Source organism: Apostichopus japonicus, chromosome 16 (assembly GCF_037975245.1).
Source record: "Apostichopus japonicus isolate 1M-3 chromosome 16, ASM3797524v1, whole genome shotgun sequence".
In the NCBI taxonomy this organism is placed as follows: Eukaryota; Metazoa; Echinodermata; class Holothuroidea; order Aspidochirotida; family Stichopodidae; genus Apostichopus; species Apostichopus japonicus.
Window position 1 is genome coordinate 27,182,729 of NC_092576.1, and position 20,024 is coordinate 27,202,752.

Here is a 20,024-nt window from a genome sequence, read left to right on the forward strand (position 1 = left end):
TTTATCATTGCATTTCATTTTTTTTTCATTTTCATATATTATGTTCATTTCAAGGATAAAGAAAGCCATAGCAACGAAACAGAATGCAGTTGCTATGGTGACATTGCATGCCTGTTAACACACGTGTGTGAAAAATGATCGTCACCTCTAGTGCTTTCCTGAGCTCGTCGACTGGAGTTGGAGGTAAGATGGCTTGACTACCGAGGATGATAAGAGGTTTCTTCGCACGACTGACTAATTCTACAGCTTGCTGTACTGTAAAGACAGGGAAAGAAATGAGTATGTGAAAGTCTATAGTCCAACCCTCTGATTTATCCAAAATCTATATATCAATACTACTGACTGACTAATTCTACAGCTTGCTAAACTGTAAATATAGGAAGAGAAATGAGTATGTGAAAGTCTATAGTCCAACACTCTGATTTATCCTAACTCTATATCAATACTACTGACTGACTAATTCTACAGCTTGCTGTACTGTAAAGATAGGGAAAGAAATGAGTATGTGAAAGTCTATAGTCCAACACTCTGATTTATCCTAACTCTATATATCAATACTACTGACTGACTAATTCTACAGCTTGCTGTACTGTAAAGATAGGGAAAGAAATGAGTATGTGAAAGTCTATAGTCCAACCCTCTGATTTATCCTAACTCTATATCAATACTACTGACTGACTAATTCTACAGCTTGCTGTACTGTAAAGATAGGAAAAGAAATGAGTATGTGAAAGTCTATAGTCCAACACTCTGATTTATCCTAACTCTATATATCAATACTATTGACTGACTAATTCTACAGCTTGCTGTACTGTAAAGATAGGAAAAGAAATGAGTATGTGAAAGTCTATAGTCCAACACTCTGATTTATCCTAACTCTATATATCAATACTACTGACTGACTAATTCTACAGCTTGCTGTACTGTAAAGATAGGGGAAGAAATGAGTATGTGAAAGTCTATAGTCCAACCCTCTGATTTATCCTAACTCTATATCAATACTACTGACTGACTAATTCTACAGCTTGCTGTACTGTAAAGATAGGGGAAGAAATGAGTATGTGAAAGTCTATAGTCCAACCCTCTGATTTATCCTAACTCTATATCAATACTACTGACTGACTAATTCTACAGCTTGCTGTACTGTAAAGATAGGGGAAGAAATGAGTATGTGAAAGTCTATAGTCCAACCCTCTGATTTATCCTAACTCTATATCAATACTACTGACTGACTAATTCTACAGCTTGCTGTACTGTAAAGATAGGGGAAGAAATGAGTATGAGTAAGTCTATAGTCCAACCCTCTGATTTATCCTAACTCTATATATCAATACTACTGACTGACTAATTCTACAGCTTGCTGTACTGTAAAGATAGGGAAAGAAATGAGTAAGTGAATGTCTATAGTCCAACCCTCTGATTTATCCTAACTCTATATATCAATACTACTGACTGACTAATTCTACAGCTTGCTGTACTGTAAAGATAGGGGAAGAAATGAGTATGTGAAAGTCTATAGTCCAACCCTCTGATTTATCCTAACTCTATATCAATACTACTGACTGACTAATTCTACAGCTTGCTGTACTGTAAAGATAGGGGAAGAAATGAGTATGTGAAAGTCTATAGTCCAACCCTTTGATTTAGCCTAACTCTATATATCAATACTACTGACTGACTAATTCTACAGCTTGCTGTACTGTAAAGATAGGGAAAGAAATGAGTAAGTGAATGTCTATAGTCCAACCCTCTGATTTATCCTAACTCTATATATCAATACTACTGACTGACTAATTCTACAGCTTGCTGTACTGTAAAGATAGGGGAAGAAATGAGTATGTGAAAGTCTATAGTCCAACCCTCTGATTTATCCTAACTCTATATCAATACTACTGACTGACTAATTCTACAGCTTGCTGTACTGTAAAGATAGGGGAAGAAATGAGTATGTGAAAGTCTATAGTCCAACCCTTTGATTTAGCCTAACTCTATATATCAATACTACTGACTGACTAATTCTACAGCTTGCTGTACTGTAAAGATAGGGAAAGAAATGAGTAAGTGAATGTCTATAGTCCAACCCTCTGATTTATCCTAACTCTTTATCAATACTACTGACTGACTAATTCTACAGCTTGCTGTACTGTAAAGATAGGGGAAGAAATGAGTATGTGAATGTCTATAGTCCAACCCTCTGATTTATCCTAACTCTATATATCAATACTACTGACTGACTAATTCTACAGCTTGCTGTACTGTAAAGATAGGGAAAGAAATGAGTAAGTGAATGTCTATAGTCCAACCCTCTGATTTATCCTAACTCTTTATCAATACTACTGACTGACTAATTCTACAGCTTGCTGTACTGTAAAGATAGGGGAAGAAATGAAATGAGTATGTGAATGTCTATAGTCCAACCCTCTGATTTATCCTAACTGTTTATCAATACTACTGACTGACTAATTTTACATCTTGCTGTACTGTAAAGATAGGTGAAGAAATGAGTATGTGAAAGTCTATAGTCCAACCCTCTGATTTATCCTAACTCTATATATCAATACTACTGACTGACTAATTCTACAGCTTGCTGTACTGTAAAGATAGGGGAAGAAATGAGTATGTGAATGTCTATAGTCCAACCCTCTGATTTATCCTAACTCTATATCAATACTACTGACTGACTAATTCTACAGCTTGCTGTACTGTAAAGATAGGAAAAGAAATGAGTATGTGAAAGTCTATAGTCCAACCCTCTGATTTATCCTAACTCTATATCAATACTACTGACTGACTAACTCTACAGCTTGCTGTACTGTAAAGATAGGGGAAGAAATGAGTATGAGTAAGTCTATAGTCCAACCCTCTGATTTATCCTAACTCTATATATCAATACTACTGACTGACTAATTCTACAGCTTGCTGTACTGTAAAGATAGGGAAAGAAATGAGTAAGTGAATGTCTATAGTCCAACCCTCTGATTAATCCTAACTCTTTATCAATACTACTGACTGACTAATTCTACAGCTTGCTGTACTGTAAAGATAGGGGAAGAAATGAGTAAGTGAATGTCTATAGTCCAACCCTCTGATTTATCCTAACTCTATATCAATACTACTGACTGACTAATTCTACAGCTTGCTGTACTGTAAAGATAGGGGAAGAAATGAGTATGTGAATGTCTATAGTCCAACCCTTTGATTTATCCTAACTCTATATCAATACTACTGACTGACTAATTCTACAGCTTGCTGTACTGTAAATATAGGAAAAGAAATGAGTATGTGAAAGTCTATAGTCCAACCCTCTGATTTATCCTAACTCTATATCAATACTACTGACTGACTAATTCTACAGCTTGCTGTACTGTAAAGATAGGAAAAGAAATGAGTATGTGAAAGTCTATAGTCCAACCCTCTGATTTATCCTAACTCTATATATCAATACTACTGACTGACTAATTCTACAGCTTGCTGTACTGTAAAGATAGGGAAAGAAATGAGTATGTGAAAGTCTATAGTCCAACACTCTGATTTATCCTAACTCTATATATCAATACTACTGACTGACTAATTCTACAGCTTGCTGTACTGTAAAGATAGGGAATGAAATGAGTATGTGAAAGTCTATAGTCCAACACTCTGATTAATCCTAACTCTATATATCAATACTACTGACTGACTAATTCTACAGCTTGCTGTAATGTAAAGATAGGAAAAGAAATGAGTAAGTGAAAGTCTATAGTCCAACCCTCTGATTTATCCTAACTCTATATATCAATACTACTGACTGACTAATTCTACAGCTTGCTGTACTGTAAAGATAGGAAAAGAAATGAGTAAGTGAAAGTCTATAGTCCAACCCTCTGATTTATCCTAACTCTATATATCAATACTACTGACTGACTAATTCTACAGCTTGCTGTACTATAAAGATAGGGAAAGAAATGAGTATGTGAATGTCTATAGTCCAACCCTCTGATTTATCCTAACTCTATATCAATACTACTGACTGACTAATTCTACAGCTTGCTGTACTGTAAAGATAGGAAAAGAAATGAGTATGTGAAAGTCTATAGTCCAACCCTCTGATTTATCCTAACTCTATATATCAATACTACTGACTGACTAATTCTACAGCTTGCTGTACTGTAAAGATAGGGAAAGAAATGAGTATGTGAAAGTCTATAGTCCAACCCTCTGATTTATCCTAACTCTATATATCAATACTACTGACTGACTAATTCTACAGCTTGCTGTACTGTAAAGATAGGGAAAGAAATGAGTAAGTGAATGTCTATAGTCCAACCCTCTGATTTATCCTAACTCTTTATCAATACTACTGACTGACTAATTCTACAGCTTGCTGTACTGTAAAGATAGGGGAAGAAATGAAATGAGTATGTGAATGTCTATAGTCCAACCCTCTGATTTATCCTAACTGTTTATCAATACTACTGACTGACTAATTTTACATCTTGCTGTACTGTAAAGATAGGTGAAGAAATGAGTATGTGAAAGTCTATAGTCCAACCCTCTGATTTATCCTAACTCTATATATCAATACTACTGACTGACTAATTCTACAGCTTGCTGTACTGTAAAGATAGGGGAAGAAATGAGTATGTGAATGTCTATAGTCCAACCCTCTGATTTATCCTAACTCTATATCAATACTACTGACTGACTAATTCTACAGCTTGCTGTACTGTAAAGATAGGAAAAGAAATGAGTATGTGAAAGTCTATAGTCCAACCCTCTGATTTATCCTAACTCTATATCAATACTACTGACTGACTAACTCTACAGCTTGCTGTACTGTAAAGATAGGGGAAGAAATGAGTATGAGTAAGTCTATAGTCCAACCCTCTGATTTATCCTAACTCTATATATCAATACTACTGACTGACTAATTCTACAGCTTGCTGTACTGTAAAGATAGGGAAAGAAATGAGTAAGTGAATGTCTATAGTCCAACCCTCTGATTAATCCTAACTCTTTATCAATACTACTGACTGACTAATTCTACAGCTTGCTGTACTGTAAAGATAGGGGAAGAAATGAGTAAGTGAATGTCTATAGTCCAACCCTCTGATTTATCCTAACTCTATATCAATACTACTGACTGACTAATTCTACAGCTTGCTGTACTGTAAAGATAGGGGAAGAAATGAGTATGTGAATGTCTATAGTCCAACCCTTTGATTTATCCTAACTCTATATCAATACTACTGACTGACTAATTCTACAGCTTGCTGTACTGTAAATATAGGAAAAGAAATGAGTATGTGAAAGTCTATAGTCCAACCCTCTGATTTATCCTAACTCTATATCAATACTACTGACTGACTAATTCTACAGCTTGCTGTACTGTAAAGATAGGAAAAGAAATGAGTATGTGAAAGTCTATAGTCCAACCCTCTGATTTATCCTAACTCTATATATCAATACTACTGACTGACTAATTCTACAGCTTGCTGTACTGTAAAGATAGGGAAAGAAATGAGTATGTGAAAGTCTATAGTCCAACACTCTGATTTATCCTAACTCTATATATCAATACTACTGACTGACTAATTCTACAGCTTGCTGTACTGTAAAGATAGGGAATGAAATGAGTATGTGAAAGTCTATAGTCCAACACTCTGATTAATCCTAACTCTATATATCAATACTACTGACTGACTAATTCTACAGCTTGCTGTAATGTAAAGATAGGAAAAGAAATGAGTAAGTGAAAGTCTATAGTCCAACCCTCTGATTTATCCTAACTCTATATATCAATACTACTGACTGACTAATTCTACAGCTTGCTGTACTGTAAAGATAGGAAAAGAAATGAGTAAGTGAAAGTCTATAGTCCAACCCTCTGATTTATCCTAACTCTATATATCAATACTACTGACTGACTAATTCTACAGCTTGCTGTACTATAAAGATAGGGAAAGAAATGAGTATGTGAATGTCTATAGTCCAACCCTCTGATTTATCCTAACTCTATATCAATACTACTGACTGACTAATTCTACAGCTTGCTGTACTGTAAAGATAGGAAAAGAAATGAGTATGTGAAAGTCTATAGTCCAACCCTCTGATTTATCCTAACTCTATATATCAATACTACTGACTGACTAATTCTACAGCTTGCTGTACTGTAAAGATAGGGAAAGAAATGAGTATGTGAAAGTCTATAGTCCAACACTCTGATTTATCCTAACTCTATATATCAATACTACTGACTGACTAATTCTACAGCTTGCTGTACTGTAAAGATAGGGAATGAAATGAGTATGTGAAAGTCTATAGTCCAACACTCTGATTAATCCTAACTCTATATATCAATACTACTGACTGACTAATTCTACAGCTTGCTGTACTGTAAAGATAGGAAAAGAAATGAGTAAGTGAAAGTCTATAGTCCAACCCTCTGATTTATCCTAACTCTATATATCAATACTACTGACTGACTAATTCTACAGCTTGCTGTACTATAAAGATAGGGAAAGAAATGAGTATGTGAAAGTCTATAGTCCAACCCTTTGATTTAGCCTAACTCTATATATCAATACTACTGACTGACTAATTCTACAGCTTGCTGTACTGTAAAGATAGGAAAAGAAATGAGTATGTGAAAGTCTATAGTCCAACACTCTGATTTATCCTAACTCTATATATCAATACTACTGACTGACTAATTCTACAGCTTGCTGTACTGTAAAGATAGGGAAAGAAATGAGTATGTGAAAGTCTATAGTCCAACCCTCTGATTTATCCTAACTCTATATCATACTACTGACTGACTAATTCTACAGCTTGCTGTACTGTAAAGATAGGAAAAGAAATGAGTATGTGAAAGTCTATAGTCCAACACTCTGATTTATCCTAACTCTATATATCAATACTACTGACTGACTAATTCTACAGCTTGCTGTACTGTAAAGATAGGAAAAGAAATGAGTATGTGCAAGTCTATAGTCCAACCCTCTGATTTATTCTAACTCTATATCAATACTACTGACTGACTAATTCTACAGCTTGCTGTACTGTAAAGATAGGGAAAGAAATGAGTATGTGAAAGTCTATAGTCCAACCCTCTGATTTATCCTAACTCTATATATCAATACTACTGACTGACTAATTCTACAGCTTGCTGTACTGTAAAGATAGGGAAAGAAATGAGTAAGTGAATGTCTATAGTCCAACCCTCTGATTTATCCTAACTCTTTATCAATACTACTGACTGACTAATTCTACAGCTTGCTGTACTGTAAAGATAGGGGAAGAAATGAGTATGTGAATGTCTATAGTCCAACCCTCTGATTTATCCTAACTGTTTATCAATACTACTGACTGACTAATTTTACATCTTGCTGTACTGTAAAGATAGGTGAAGAAATGAGTATGTGAAAGTCTATAGTCCAACCCTCTGATTTATCCTAACTCTATATATCAATACTACTGACTGACTAATTCTACAGCTTGCTGTACTATAAAGATAGGGAAAGAAATGAGTATGTGAAAGTCTATAGTCCAACCCTCTGATTTATCCTAACTCTTTATCAATACTACTGACTGACTAATTCTACAGCTTGCTGTACTGTAAAGATAGGGGAAGAAATGAGTATGTGAATGTCTATAGTCCAACCCTCTGATTTATCCTAACTGTTTATCAATACTACTGACTGACTAATTTTACATCTTGCTGTACTGTAAAGATAGGTGAAGAAATGAGTATGTGAAAGTCTATAGTCCAACCCTCTGATTTATCCTAACTCTATATATCAATACTACTGACTGACTAATTCTACAGCTTGCTGTACTGTAAAGATAGGGGAAGAAATGAGTATGTGAATGTCTATAGTCCAACCCTCTGATTTATCCTAACTCTATATCAATACTACTGACTGACTAATTCTACAGCTTGCTGTACTGTAAAGATAGGAAAAGAAATGAGTATGTGAAAGTCTATAGTCCAACCCTCTGATTTATCCTAACTCTATATCAATACTACTGACTGACTAACTCTACAGCTTGCTGTACTGTAAAGATAGGGGAAGAAATGAGTATGAGTAAGTCTATAGTCCAACCCTCTGATTTATCCTAACTCTATATATCAATACTACTGACTGACTAATTCTACAGCTTGCTGTACTGTAAAGATAGGGAAAGAAATGAGTAAGTGAATGTCTATAGTCCAACCCTCTGATTAATCCTAACTCTTTATCAATACTACTGACTGACTAATTCTACAGCTTGCTGTACTGTAAAGATAGGGGAAGAAATGAGTAAGTGAATGTCTATAGTCCAACCCTCTGATTTATCCTAACTCTTTATCAATACTACTGACTGACTAATTTTACATCTTGCTGTACTGTAAAGATAGGTGAAGAAATGAGAGTGTGAAAGTCTATAGTCCAACCCTCTGATTTATCCTAACTCTATATCAATACTACTGACTGACTAATTCTACAGCTTGCTGTACTGTAAAGATAGGGGAAGAAATGAGTATGTGAATGTCTATAGTCCAACCCTTTGATTTATCCTAACTCTATATCAATACTACTGACTGACTAATTCTACAGCTTGCTGTACTGTAAATATAGGAAAAGAAATGAGTATGTGAAAGTCTATAGTCCAACCCTCTGATTTATCCTAACTCTATATCAATACTACTGACTGACTAATTCTACAGCTTGCTGTACTGTAAAGATAGGAAAAGAAATGAGTATGTGAAAGTCTATAGTCCAACCCTCTGATTTATCTTAACTCTATATATCAATACTACTGACTGACTAATTCTACAGCTTGCTGTACTGTAAAGATAGGGAAAGAAATGAGTATGTGAAAGTCTATAGTCCAACACTCTGATTTATCCTAACTCTATATATCAATACTACTGACTGACTAATTCTACAGCTTGCTGTACTGTAAAGATAGGGAATGAAATGAGTATGTGAAAGTCTATAGTCCAACACTCTGATTAATCCTAACTCTATATATCAATACTACTGACTGACTAATTCTACAGCTTGCTGTACTGTAAAGATAGGAAAAGAAATGAGTAAGTGAAAGTCTATAGTCCAACCCTCTGATTTATCCTAACTCTATATATCAATACTACTGACTGACTAATTCTACAGCTTGCTGTACTGTAAAGATAGGAAAAGAAATGAGTAAGTGAAAGTCTATAGTCCAACCCTCTGATTTATCCTAACTCTATATATCAATACTACTGACTGACTAATTCTACAGCTTGCTGTACTATAAAGATAGGGAAAGAAATGAGTATGTGAATGTCTATAGTCCAACCCTCTGATTTATCCTAACTCTATATCAATACTACTGACTGACTAATTCTACAGCTTGCTGTACTGTAAAGATAGGAAAAGAAATGAGTATGTGAAAGTCTATAGTCCAACCCTCTGATTTATCCTAACTCTATATATCAATACTACTGACTGACTAATTCTACAGCTTGCTGTACTGTAAAGATAGGGAAAGAAATGAGTATGTGAAAGTCTATAGTCCAACACTCTGATTTATCCTAACTCTATATATCAATACTACTGACTGACTAATTCTACAGCTTGCTGTACTGTAAAGATAGGGAATGAAATGAGTATGTGAAAGTCTATAGTCCAACACTCTGATTAATCCTAACTCTATATATCAATACTACTGACTGACTAATTCTACAGCTTGCTGTACTGTAAAGATAGGAAAAGAAATGAGTAAGTGAAAGTCTATAGTCCAACCCTCTGATTTATCCTAACTCTATATATCAATACTACTGACTGACTAATTCTACAGCTTGCTGTACTATAAAGATAGGGAAAGAAATGAGTATGTGAAAGTCTATAGTCCAACCCTTTGATTTAGCCTAACTCTATATATCAATACTACTGACTGACTAATTCTACAGCTTGCTGTACTGTAAAGATAGGAAAAGAAATGAGTATGTGAAAGTCTATAGTCCAACACTCTGATTTATCCTAACTCTATATATCAATACTACTGACTGACTAATTCTACAGCTTGCTGTACTGTAAAGATAGGGAAAGAAATGAGTATGTGAAAGTCTATAGTCCAACCCTCTGATTTATCCTAACTCTATATCATACTACTGACTGACTAATTCTACAGCTTGCTGTACTGTAAAGATAGGAAAAGAAATGAGTATGTGAAAGTCTATAGTCCAACACTCTGATTTATCCTAACTCTATATATCAATACTACTGACTGACTAATTCTACAGCTTGCTGTACTGTAAAGATAGGAAAAGAAATGAGTATGTGCAAGTCTATAGTCCAACCCTCTGATTTATTCTAACTCTATATCAATACTACTGACTGACTAATTCTACAGCTTGCTGTACTGTAAAGATAGGGAAAGAAATGAGTATGTGAAAGTCTATAGTCCAACCCTCTGATTTATCCTAACTCTATATATCAATACTACTTTAAAAGGTCGATATTTTTGGGCTCTGCTAATATATTTTCCAGAGACTTGGTTTATCGGCAGAGGCAAGAGGAAAGTGCTTGCTTGGAGCGAGGCCGGTGAATAAATTAATTCCTGCCATATCTGAATAACTCTAGGACTTCTCTGAATTTGCAAGATAAGGTAATTATATCAAAGAGGTCATCTAAAAACAAGCTGATGCCGCCCTCAACTTTGATGTCGCCCTCAACTTATAATACAAGCCCTTCTCAGCTTAGCCAATTCGGCTTAATACCAAAGCGTCTGTACCCATCAGATAAAACATTGTTCGATCCAGGTGTCAAAACGGTTTCGAATCTCTGGACATACAATCAGTGTCCATAGCCTAGCCTGGTTAGGGTGTCCACATATAAAGTGGAAGGCCCGGGTTCGAATCCCGGTGGAGGCTGGAAGGTTTTTTCCACTGTTCTGGATTTTCCAACTAATTACAATTGCAACTATATATATGTATATATATATATATATATATATATATATATATATACATATCTATATTTATTCTCTGATTAATCGCATTAACAGCTCCTTAAGCTGTAAGATAAGCCTTAACAGTGGGGTTATTCACAACTGGAAAACTACATTTTGTTGCAATCTAAGAACACCGATAAACATGTCAGCTTGATCAAGGGCACCATAGAAACAAAAGTAGTTCACATCAAACGTTGGAAAAAGCCAACAGTACACTCAGAGGTTAAAAAGCTGGCATCCACTACTTTAAAATTTCAAAGCCCCCCTGCAACCCCCTCCCTCCCCATACCCCTTCCACACCCTGATTTCTACCTTGAGATATCATGGCAGATCAGTGTTATGATAATTAATAGAAAATAAATATTAGAAAATAAACCCAGTTGACAAGATTTTGTGACTTGTTTAAGGTGCAAAATTTGACTTTGGAGAAGTGTCGGCTTTACCTTGGCCCGATGAAGCCATTGGTCTCTGGACAGGCAGAGGACCGTATTCCCTCAGTTTGAAACCGCCGGCGAATATGTTACCTACTAGAAACATAGTGTACCTGGAAGAGGAATAGATAAAAAAAAAAAAGGTAAAATGTAAGTATTTTGGAGCACTTTTTAATATAATTATGCATAAATGAAACACATGTGTAAAGTGTACGTGGTTTTGTCAATGCCTATCACTGACTGCCAAAACACCTGTGTAAAGTGTGCATGGTTTTGTCAATGCCTATCACTGACTACCGAAACACCTGTGTCAAGTGTGGGTGGTTTTGTCAATGCCTATCACTGACTGCCCAAACACCTGTGTAAAGTGTGCATGGTTTTGTCAATGCCTATCACTGACTCCCAAAACACCTATGTAAAGTGTATGTGGTTTTGTCTATGCCTATCACTGACTACCAGAACTCCCTTGTAAAGTGTGCATGGTTTTGTGAATGCCTATCACTGACTGCCAAAACACCTATGTAAAGTGTGCGTGGTTTTGTGAATGCCTATCACCGACTACCGAAACTCCCTTGTAAAGTGTGCATGGTTTTGTTAATGCCTATCACTGACTACCCAAACACCTGTGTCAAGTGTGCGTGGTTTTGTCAATTCCTATCACCGACTACCGAAACTCCCTTGTAAAGTGTGCATGGTTTTGTTAATGCCTATCACTGACTCCCAAAACACCTGTGTAAAGTGCGTGATTTTAACTATGCCTATCATCGACTACCAGAACTCCCTTGTAAAGTGTGCATGGTTTTGTGAATGCCTATCACTGACTACCCAAACACCTGTGTAAAGTGTGCATGGTTTTGTCAATGCCTATCACTGACTGCAAAACACCTGTGTAAAGTTTGCATGGTTTTGTTAATGCCTAACACTGACTACCAAAACACTGATGTAAAGTGTGAGTGGTTTTGTTTAAATGCCTATCATTGACTACCGAAACACCTGTGTAAAGTGTGCGTGGTTTTGTCAATGCCTACCGAAACACCTGTGTAAAATGTGAGTGGTTTTGTTAATGCCTATCATTGACTGCCAAAACACCTGTGTAAAGTGCATGGTTTTGTCAATGCCTATCACTGACTGCAAAACACCTGTGTAAAGTTTGCATGGTTTTGTTAATGCCAAACACTGACTACCAAAACACCGATGTAAAGTGTGAGTGGTTTTGTTTAAATGCCTATCATTGACTACCGAAACACCTGTGTAAAGTGTGCGTGGTTTTGTCAATGCCTACCGAAACACCTGTGTAAAATGTGAGTGGTTTTGTTAATGCCTATCATTGACTGCCAAAACACCTGTGTAAAGTGTGCATGGTTTTGTCAATGCCTATCACTGACTGCAAAACACCTGTGTAAAGTTTGCATGGTTTTGTTAATGTCTAACACTGACTACCAAAACACCGATGTAAAGTGTGTGTGGTTTTGTTTAAATGCCTATCATTGACTACCGAAACACCTGTGTAAAGTGTGCGTGGTTTTGTCAATGCCTACCGAAACACCTGTGTAAAATGTGAGTGGTTTTGTTAATGCCTATCATTGACTGCCAAAACACCTGTGTAAAGTGTGCATGGTTTTGTCAATGCCTATCACTGACTGCAAAACACCTGTGTAAAGTTTGCATGGTTTTGTTAATGCCTAACACTGACTACCAAAACACCGATGTAAAGTGTGAGTGGTTTTGTTTAAATGCCTATCATTGACTACCAGAACTCCCTTGTAAAGTGTGCATGGTTTTGTGAATGCCTATCACTGACTGCCAAAACACCTATGTAAAGTGTACGTGGTTTTGTCAATGCCTATCACCGACTACCGAAACTCCCTTGTAAAGTGTGCATGGTTTTGTTAATGCCTATCACTGACTACCAAAACACCGATGTAAAGTGTGAGTGGTTTTGTTTAAATGCCTATCATTGACTACCAGAACTCCCTTGTAAAGTGTGCATGGTTTTGTGAATGCTTATCACTGACTGCCAAAACACCTATGTAAAGTGTACGTGGTTTTGTCAATGCCTATCACCGACTACCGAAACTCCCTTGTAAAGTGTGCATGGTTTTGTCAATGCCTATCACTGACTACCCAAACACCTGTGTCAAGTGTGCGTGGTTTTGTCAATGCCTATTATTGACTGCCAAAACACCTGTGTCAAGTGTCAGTGGTTTTGTTAATGCCTATCACTGGCTACCGAAACACCTGTGTAAAGTGTGAGTGGTTCTGTTAACACCTATCACTGACTACCAAAACTCCTGTGTAAAGTGTGCGTGGTTTTTTCAATGCCTATTATTGACTGCCAAAAACCTGTGTAAAGTGTGAGTGGTTTTGTTAATGCCTATCACTGACTACCGAAACACCTGTGTTTTGTCAATGCCTATCGTTGACAACCGAAACACCCGTGTATTAGTGTGCGTGGTTTTGTCAATGCCTATCACTGACTGCCAATACACCTGTGTAAAGTTTGCATGGTTTTGTCAATGCCTATCACCGACTACCGAAACACCTGTGTAAAGTGTGCATGGTTTTGTCTATGCCTATCACTCACTGCCAAAACACCTGTGTAAAGTTTGCATGGTTTTGTCAATGCCTATCACTGACTACCGAAACACCTGTGTAAAGTTTGCATGGTTTTGTTAATGCCTGTCATTGACTGCCGAAACACCTGTGTAAAGAATGTGCTCTTCCCTAACATGTGTGTCATATTATCTGGTACAGTAATTTCCCTACAAGATTTATAGCTTGTACCAAGAATCGTATACATTTGTTAACCATCCAACCAACACTCTACCGATTGGTTAACCTAGGTGGCCATGATAACCGAATTTCTTAGCATCATGTTCAGTTACCATGTAATGCCATGAGGGACATGGACACCGGAATGCTGGTAGTGTCGTTTATTAGCTGACAATGTGCTCAACATATTGAAAGTCCGTATAGATGTATCTTTTTGGTTGATATATTCTTTTCATCTGTGGATAATTGATTGAAATATTATACAGAAAAACAAGGGCATTTTCCCTAAAAATTGCCCTGCTGATATTGTTCATTCTGCTGTTGCCAGATGCAATCTACAGAATATCACAAACTTTTGAGAAAATATTCATAACTTCACAAAAAAATTAAAAATCCTATGAGAATCTGTTTAAAAAAAAAAATTTACCCAGAATATTATCAGCAACTCGACTGTTGCAACCAAACTTCAGCCACCAAAAAATCTTCCTAATGTTACCTTTGTTTTTAAAAAATACCGTCCCTCTGCCATTTCTTCATTAAATGAAATACTATGAGAATGCTTCTCTTTTTTTATGCTTATTTTTTTGGGCCATAATATTCTAAGAATAATATTCCCTGAAGACAGTGGATATGTTATAATCCGAACCGTGACATGTTTCTAAACGTCAACAACCAACTACAAACAAACAAACTAAGATTTACAGTCAAATGCTGTATCATTAAACTGTAGATGTGAGCACTACAAAACAACATGTTACCATAGATACGGTAGCGATGCATTGAGTTCCCTATTGATGAGATTATGGTTCAATACTGTATCATTTTATACTGTGGATGTGAGCACTACAAAACAGCATGTTACCATAGATACGGTAGGATGCATTTGAGTTCCCTATTGATGAGATTATGGTTCAAATACTGTATCATTAAACTGTAGATGTAACTTCCTGTGTTTATCAACTGCTCCATGGGAATTACGCCAATATTTGACAATGAGCGCTTATATTTTATATTGTATTTTAAATTTGGGCAGTTTACTTTTCAGAGAACAATGTTGATCAATTTATCAATAGTATAAATACATCAAAACAGCTGGCCTTCAAAAGTTTACACGTTTACCTACACAGGCTTTTTCGTATTACTACAACCTACTGTAAATTAAGAAGTTCAAGCAATCAATTATTAATTTCTTTGGCTTTGAAAATATCTGCTGAAATTTGGAAAGCTTCTTGTTTGTGTAGGGATTTATGCAAATGAAGTTGCATTGTTTTCTCACATAGAATGAAATGCAGTTTCTCTCTGACAAACAGTACTGTATTCTTACAATTAATTGACAAAAAACGTGTTTTTTCTGCTTCTTCTTCTTTCTTGAATATGCATATCTACATCAATCTGCATTTTAATGCAACATCACAATGCACTGTGTATATAGTTCATTTCTCTTATGCATAATCATTATGCATATACAGTATATGCATAATAAAAATGATGCATATATATATATTCATATCAATTTATAAAGTACCACCAAAATCATTCACTCCCTCTCTAAGATATTATCCATGGCAAATGTTCTTGTTTGTGAAGTATATATACATGCGTGGGAAGTGTTCTTATTTCTGGTTCAAGGAAATGCCCTTTTTCGATACGCTATATGCTTACAACTAAAGCTAACTACAGTACTGTACACTGTAATATAAAGGCGATCCTACAAATCACTCCACTCACATGTTGACAATTTTACTCATTAAATCTCCTTTTGGTGAGTTCAATCCGGCCCCCTTCAGTACGTTCTGGTAGTCGTAGAGGACGTCAATGGGGAACTCAACGAATACTGGACCTGGAAGTATAAATGTTATGAGTGATATAGATATATATATATATGTATATACATATCTATATATATATATATATCTATATATATATATATATATATATGAGAATTGAATGTGTAGCAAGTGGTACGACAGATATATAGTAAATCAATAAAGAATAACACACCAGAAAAATTCCACTTCACGACCTGTTTCGTCCTTTTGGGACACATCAGGCGAAGGTACCTTCGGGCTTAGGTTCGTGACACGAAGATCCAGGGTTCGATTCCTACCTTCGCCTGATGGGTCCCAAAAGGACGAAACCGGTCGTGAAGTGGAATTTTTCTGGTGTACTATTCTTTATTGATTTACTATATATATATATATATATATATATATATATATAAATATATTTGATATATATATATGAAAAACATATATATAAAACAAAGTTTCATTTTGATTTATTTCACACCATAATACAAAAGACAATACAAGACACCTTGACAATACAGGTCACATGGTCTAGGGTTGACACAGAAAAGTCTGTCCAGCAGACTCATGTCCACTGTGGTCCCTGTACATACAAAACAATAATACATAAAGAGAAGTTGGAATGCCTAGCAGCATATATAGAAACACACTAGTCTGGAGTGCTACAAGCATAGGGTTACCATCTCTTATGCGAACGGGGGGTTCAGCCTTCTTCGCCTTTGTGGGATACATTTGTTATGATGTGGGTGGCCAAATTCCAACTCAACCTCATTGCTAAATTTATGCCTTGTCCGATCAGATCCGTGGAAATGGTTGAAGCACTGTTACTATTGACAATTTCAGATCACCTTGTATAATAAACTAAAAGTTGTTGGAAGGACCTAAAGGTAAGCACGTTTTTTTATGAAAGGTTTCTAAATCTACCCTGAATGGTCGTGTCAGCGGCAAAAGAGAGGCCATATCTGGAGTAATTTGGTAAGCTCATACTGACAGTACAGACAGGTATTAACCCAGTCACTATTTCCTGTATTTACAGTAAGTAGAATGCAGTCACTACTGCACATATGAGATAGTGTCACGTGTGTGACAGCTCAGAACAGGAAATAGTCACTGCCTGTTGTTGCCAGGCTCACAATCATTAGCCACTGGCATAAAATAATTAGCCAGTGCATAAAAAAGTCAACTTGATAAAAGCAACAATTCTCTAGAGCTGGCATATTCATTGAATTATTAAAATACAAAAAGCGACATCTGACTGTTCTGACAGAAAAAAAAGTCAAGAGCATTTTTTTTATTTATTTATTTATTATTTAATTTCGCCTGAATTTTGAGGCCAGCGTGTCACAAACTCTGCAGGACAGGCAGGACAGTCACCATGTGACAGTACAACACAATCAGGTAGAAACTGTTGTACACACTACAGTCACTCAGTGCAGGAGGATACTGTACATTCCATATGATGACAGCTGAAGGATACAGTCACTGTGTGACAGCTGACATCTGAAGGATACAGTCACTGTGTGACAGCTGACATCTGAAGGATACAGTCTCTGTGTGACAGCTGACATCTGACAGCTTAGACAGGAAAGCACTCACATTGTGACTGCACCAAAGTCAGAGCTACCAGAAGTTAATATCACAAATGTTTAGATCCTATTCAACACAAAATCTTAAAATTTGGTGTCGAGGGTTTGTTAATGAACTTAAATACAAAATGTGACTGACTTGACATCAATAACTAAATATTCATAAGTTTAACCTAATTTTACATACCTGGCGTATCAGACTGGGCCACCCGTATGGCCTCCCTCAAGACTGGTGCGATATCTCGGACGGTTTGGACCGCTGCGCAAAACTTGCAGAGCGGTTTAAATAACGACATCTGATCTATATCTTGGAGGGCACCTCGACCCTGAAAATGAAGGATATATTCAACTATACAGATATAAGGGCATACTGTACAATGATCTCTCTCCCTGATTAACGAACATTTTGCAATCAAGCTTTGAGCAACACGATGTGTCCGCTGAGCGGTTTCATCTGAACTCCAATAAGGGGAGGCAGATTAAAAGCATCAGGTACAGTAGGGGTGGGAGGGAGGGAGGGAACATCCACTTTTTTATCCCAACATTTTGACTTTTGAGATGAAAAAACCAAATTTTTGCACCTCCTATTTCAGCGAAGCGTCTACACAGAAGGCTATGATTAATCAGGACGGTGATAATGATTTTATTAAAATCTGCTTAATTTGAATATCTTAAACTGCAAACTTTGCACAGATTGTCTTTATGTGAACACTTCGGTCTCGTACCCTAAAATATTACGCAGCACACACATTATTAACAACATTTTGCTTGTAAAAGCACCATCGCTCACTCAATCCCCTCCCCCCCCCCCATTAAGACCCTAGGTCTGGTATACTGTATATACATACATTTTGTACTGTTTGTGTCTTGGTTGGGGGAGGGGGGAATCATGGAAACCAGTTTGTATCCACAGTGCAGAACCATAGACCACATTCGCCCTACTGTATGCAAACCCCCTTCAACTACTGTAGGCCTACACATGTCCCTATTCCCAGTTAGCTTACAAGTGTTTATTAAGACAGGCAGACGTCACACTAGAGTCCTATTGTCCTACTGTACTGTACAGTAGTTCAAAACTCATCCCATCCTTGTTTTTTTTCTTTCCCTTTCAGATATCTCCAACTGCACCTGTCAAGCTGTAGATAGTCCACCCATTCTGTACGTGGCTTGGGGTCATATTCACTCCAGCAGGAAGCATAGACCTACACTAAGAGATCATTGAGCTTGTCCATACAACATTTCAGTACTGTAAATTCAATTGGCTAAACTGGTGTATAAGAAAGTTCTTTCTTTACCGTACGGTACAATGTCGACCACTTTGTAGCACTGGCCACCTACTGTGAAGAGCCTACAATACAGTATAATGCCATACAGTATGTACAATGTCGACCACTTTGTAGCACTGGCCCCCTACTGTGAAATGACTACAATACAGTACAGTACAGTTGCCATACAGTACAATGTTGACCACGTTGTACATATTGTTGGCCCCCTACTGTGAAAAGCCTACAAATACAGTATAATGTCGAACACGTTGTATTGGCCACCTACTGTGAAAAGCCTACAAATACAGTATAATGTAGACCAGGTTGTATTGGCCACCTAATGTGAAAGCCTACAAATACAGTATAATGTAGACCACGTTGTATTGGCCCCCTACTGTGCAAAGCCTACAATAGAGCATTATCCTGATCATGAAAATTTGGTTCCCATCAAGACCCAAATGAATGTCCCATCTACAGCGATGTCGAGAAGTCTTTTGAGAAACAGCTGTGCTGACTACGAGATGGCAGATGAAGGAAGTGGATCATAAGGCCCCGATGTGGGGGTTAATCGGGGAGGGGTGTTTGCTTTTTGTGGAGTAAAGACATGCATCCTGGGAGAAGTGATGTAAATATCTTCATACCTTTAATAGCGAAACAGCTGCTCCTCCCATTAACAGGACAGGAGTCTCTGCCATCTGTGCGTTCTTCACCGCTGTGATGGTGTTTGTGAGACAGGGGCCCGCGGTCACCACAGCCGCACCGATGGCACCGGTCATCCTGGACACTGCATCGGCGGCAAAGACAGTCGTAACCTGGAAAACAAAAGATTGAAACAGTTTGACTGAAGTACTTAGCAGAACTACTGTACAAACACTGTTATAGCTGGCATTGGAGCAGAGATAGGAATTTATGATATCAAATTGGATTTCTCATAAATAAATAAAGTCATAGATATATGTGATGAGACAAGTGAACATCAAAACAGCTGTCTGTTTTCATACAGCTCTGTCATGATTGTTTAAATTACAAATCTCCACTTTTTGGGAACCACATAAATATGGTATTGTTCATTGTTCATAATCCCCACACCATAGTATAATAGTTTTGGTCCCCAACATGAAAAGTAAGTCACACATTGGAGACCTGTGAGTGTGCTGATTCACTGTTAACAGACTGTACATCCCTCCTTATACAACCTAC

At 36.8% G+C, this 20,024-nt stretch overlaps 1 pseudogene; it reads right to left on the bottom strand.

Moving 5' to 3' along the window:
* Positions 1-20,024, bottom strand: part of LOC139982495 (2-hydroxyacyl-CoA lyase 2-like) — a 299,720-nt pseudogene that overhangs the window by 275,713 nt on the left and 3,983 nt on the right.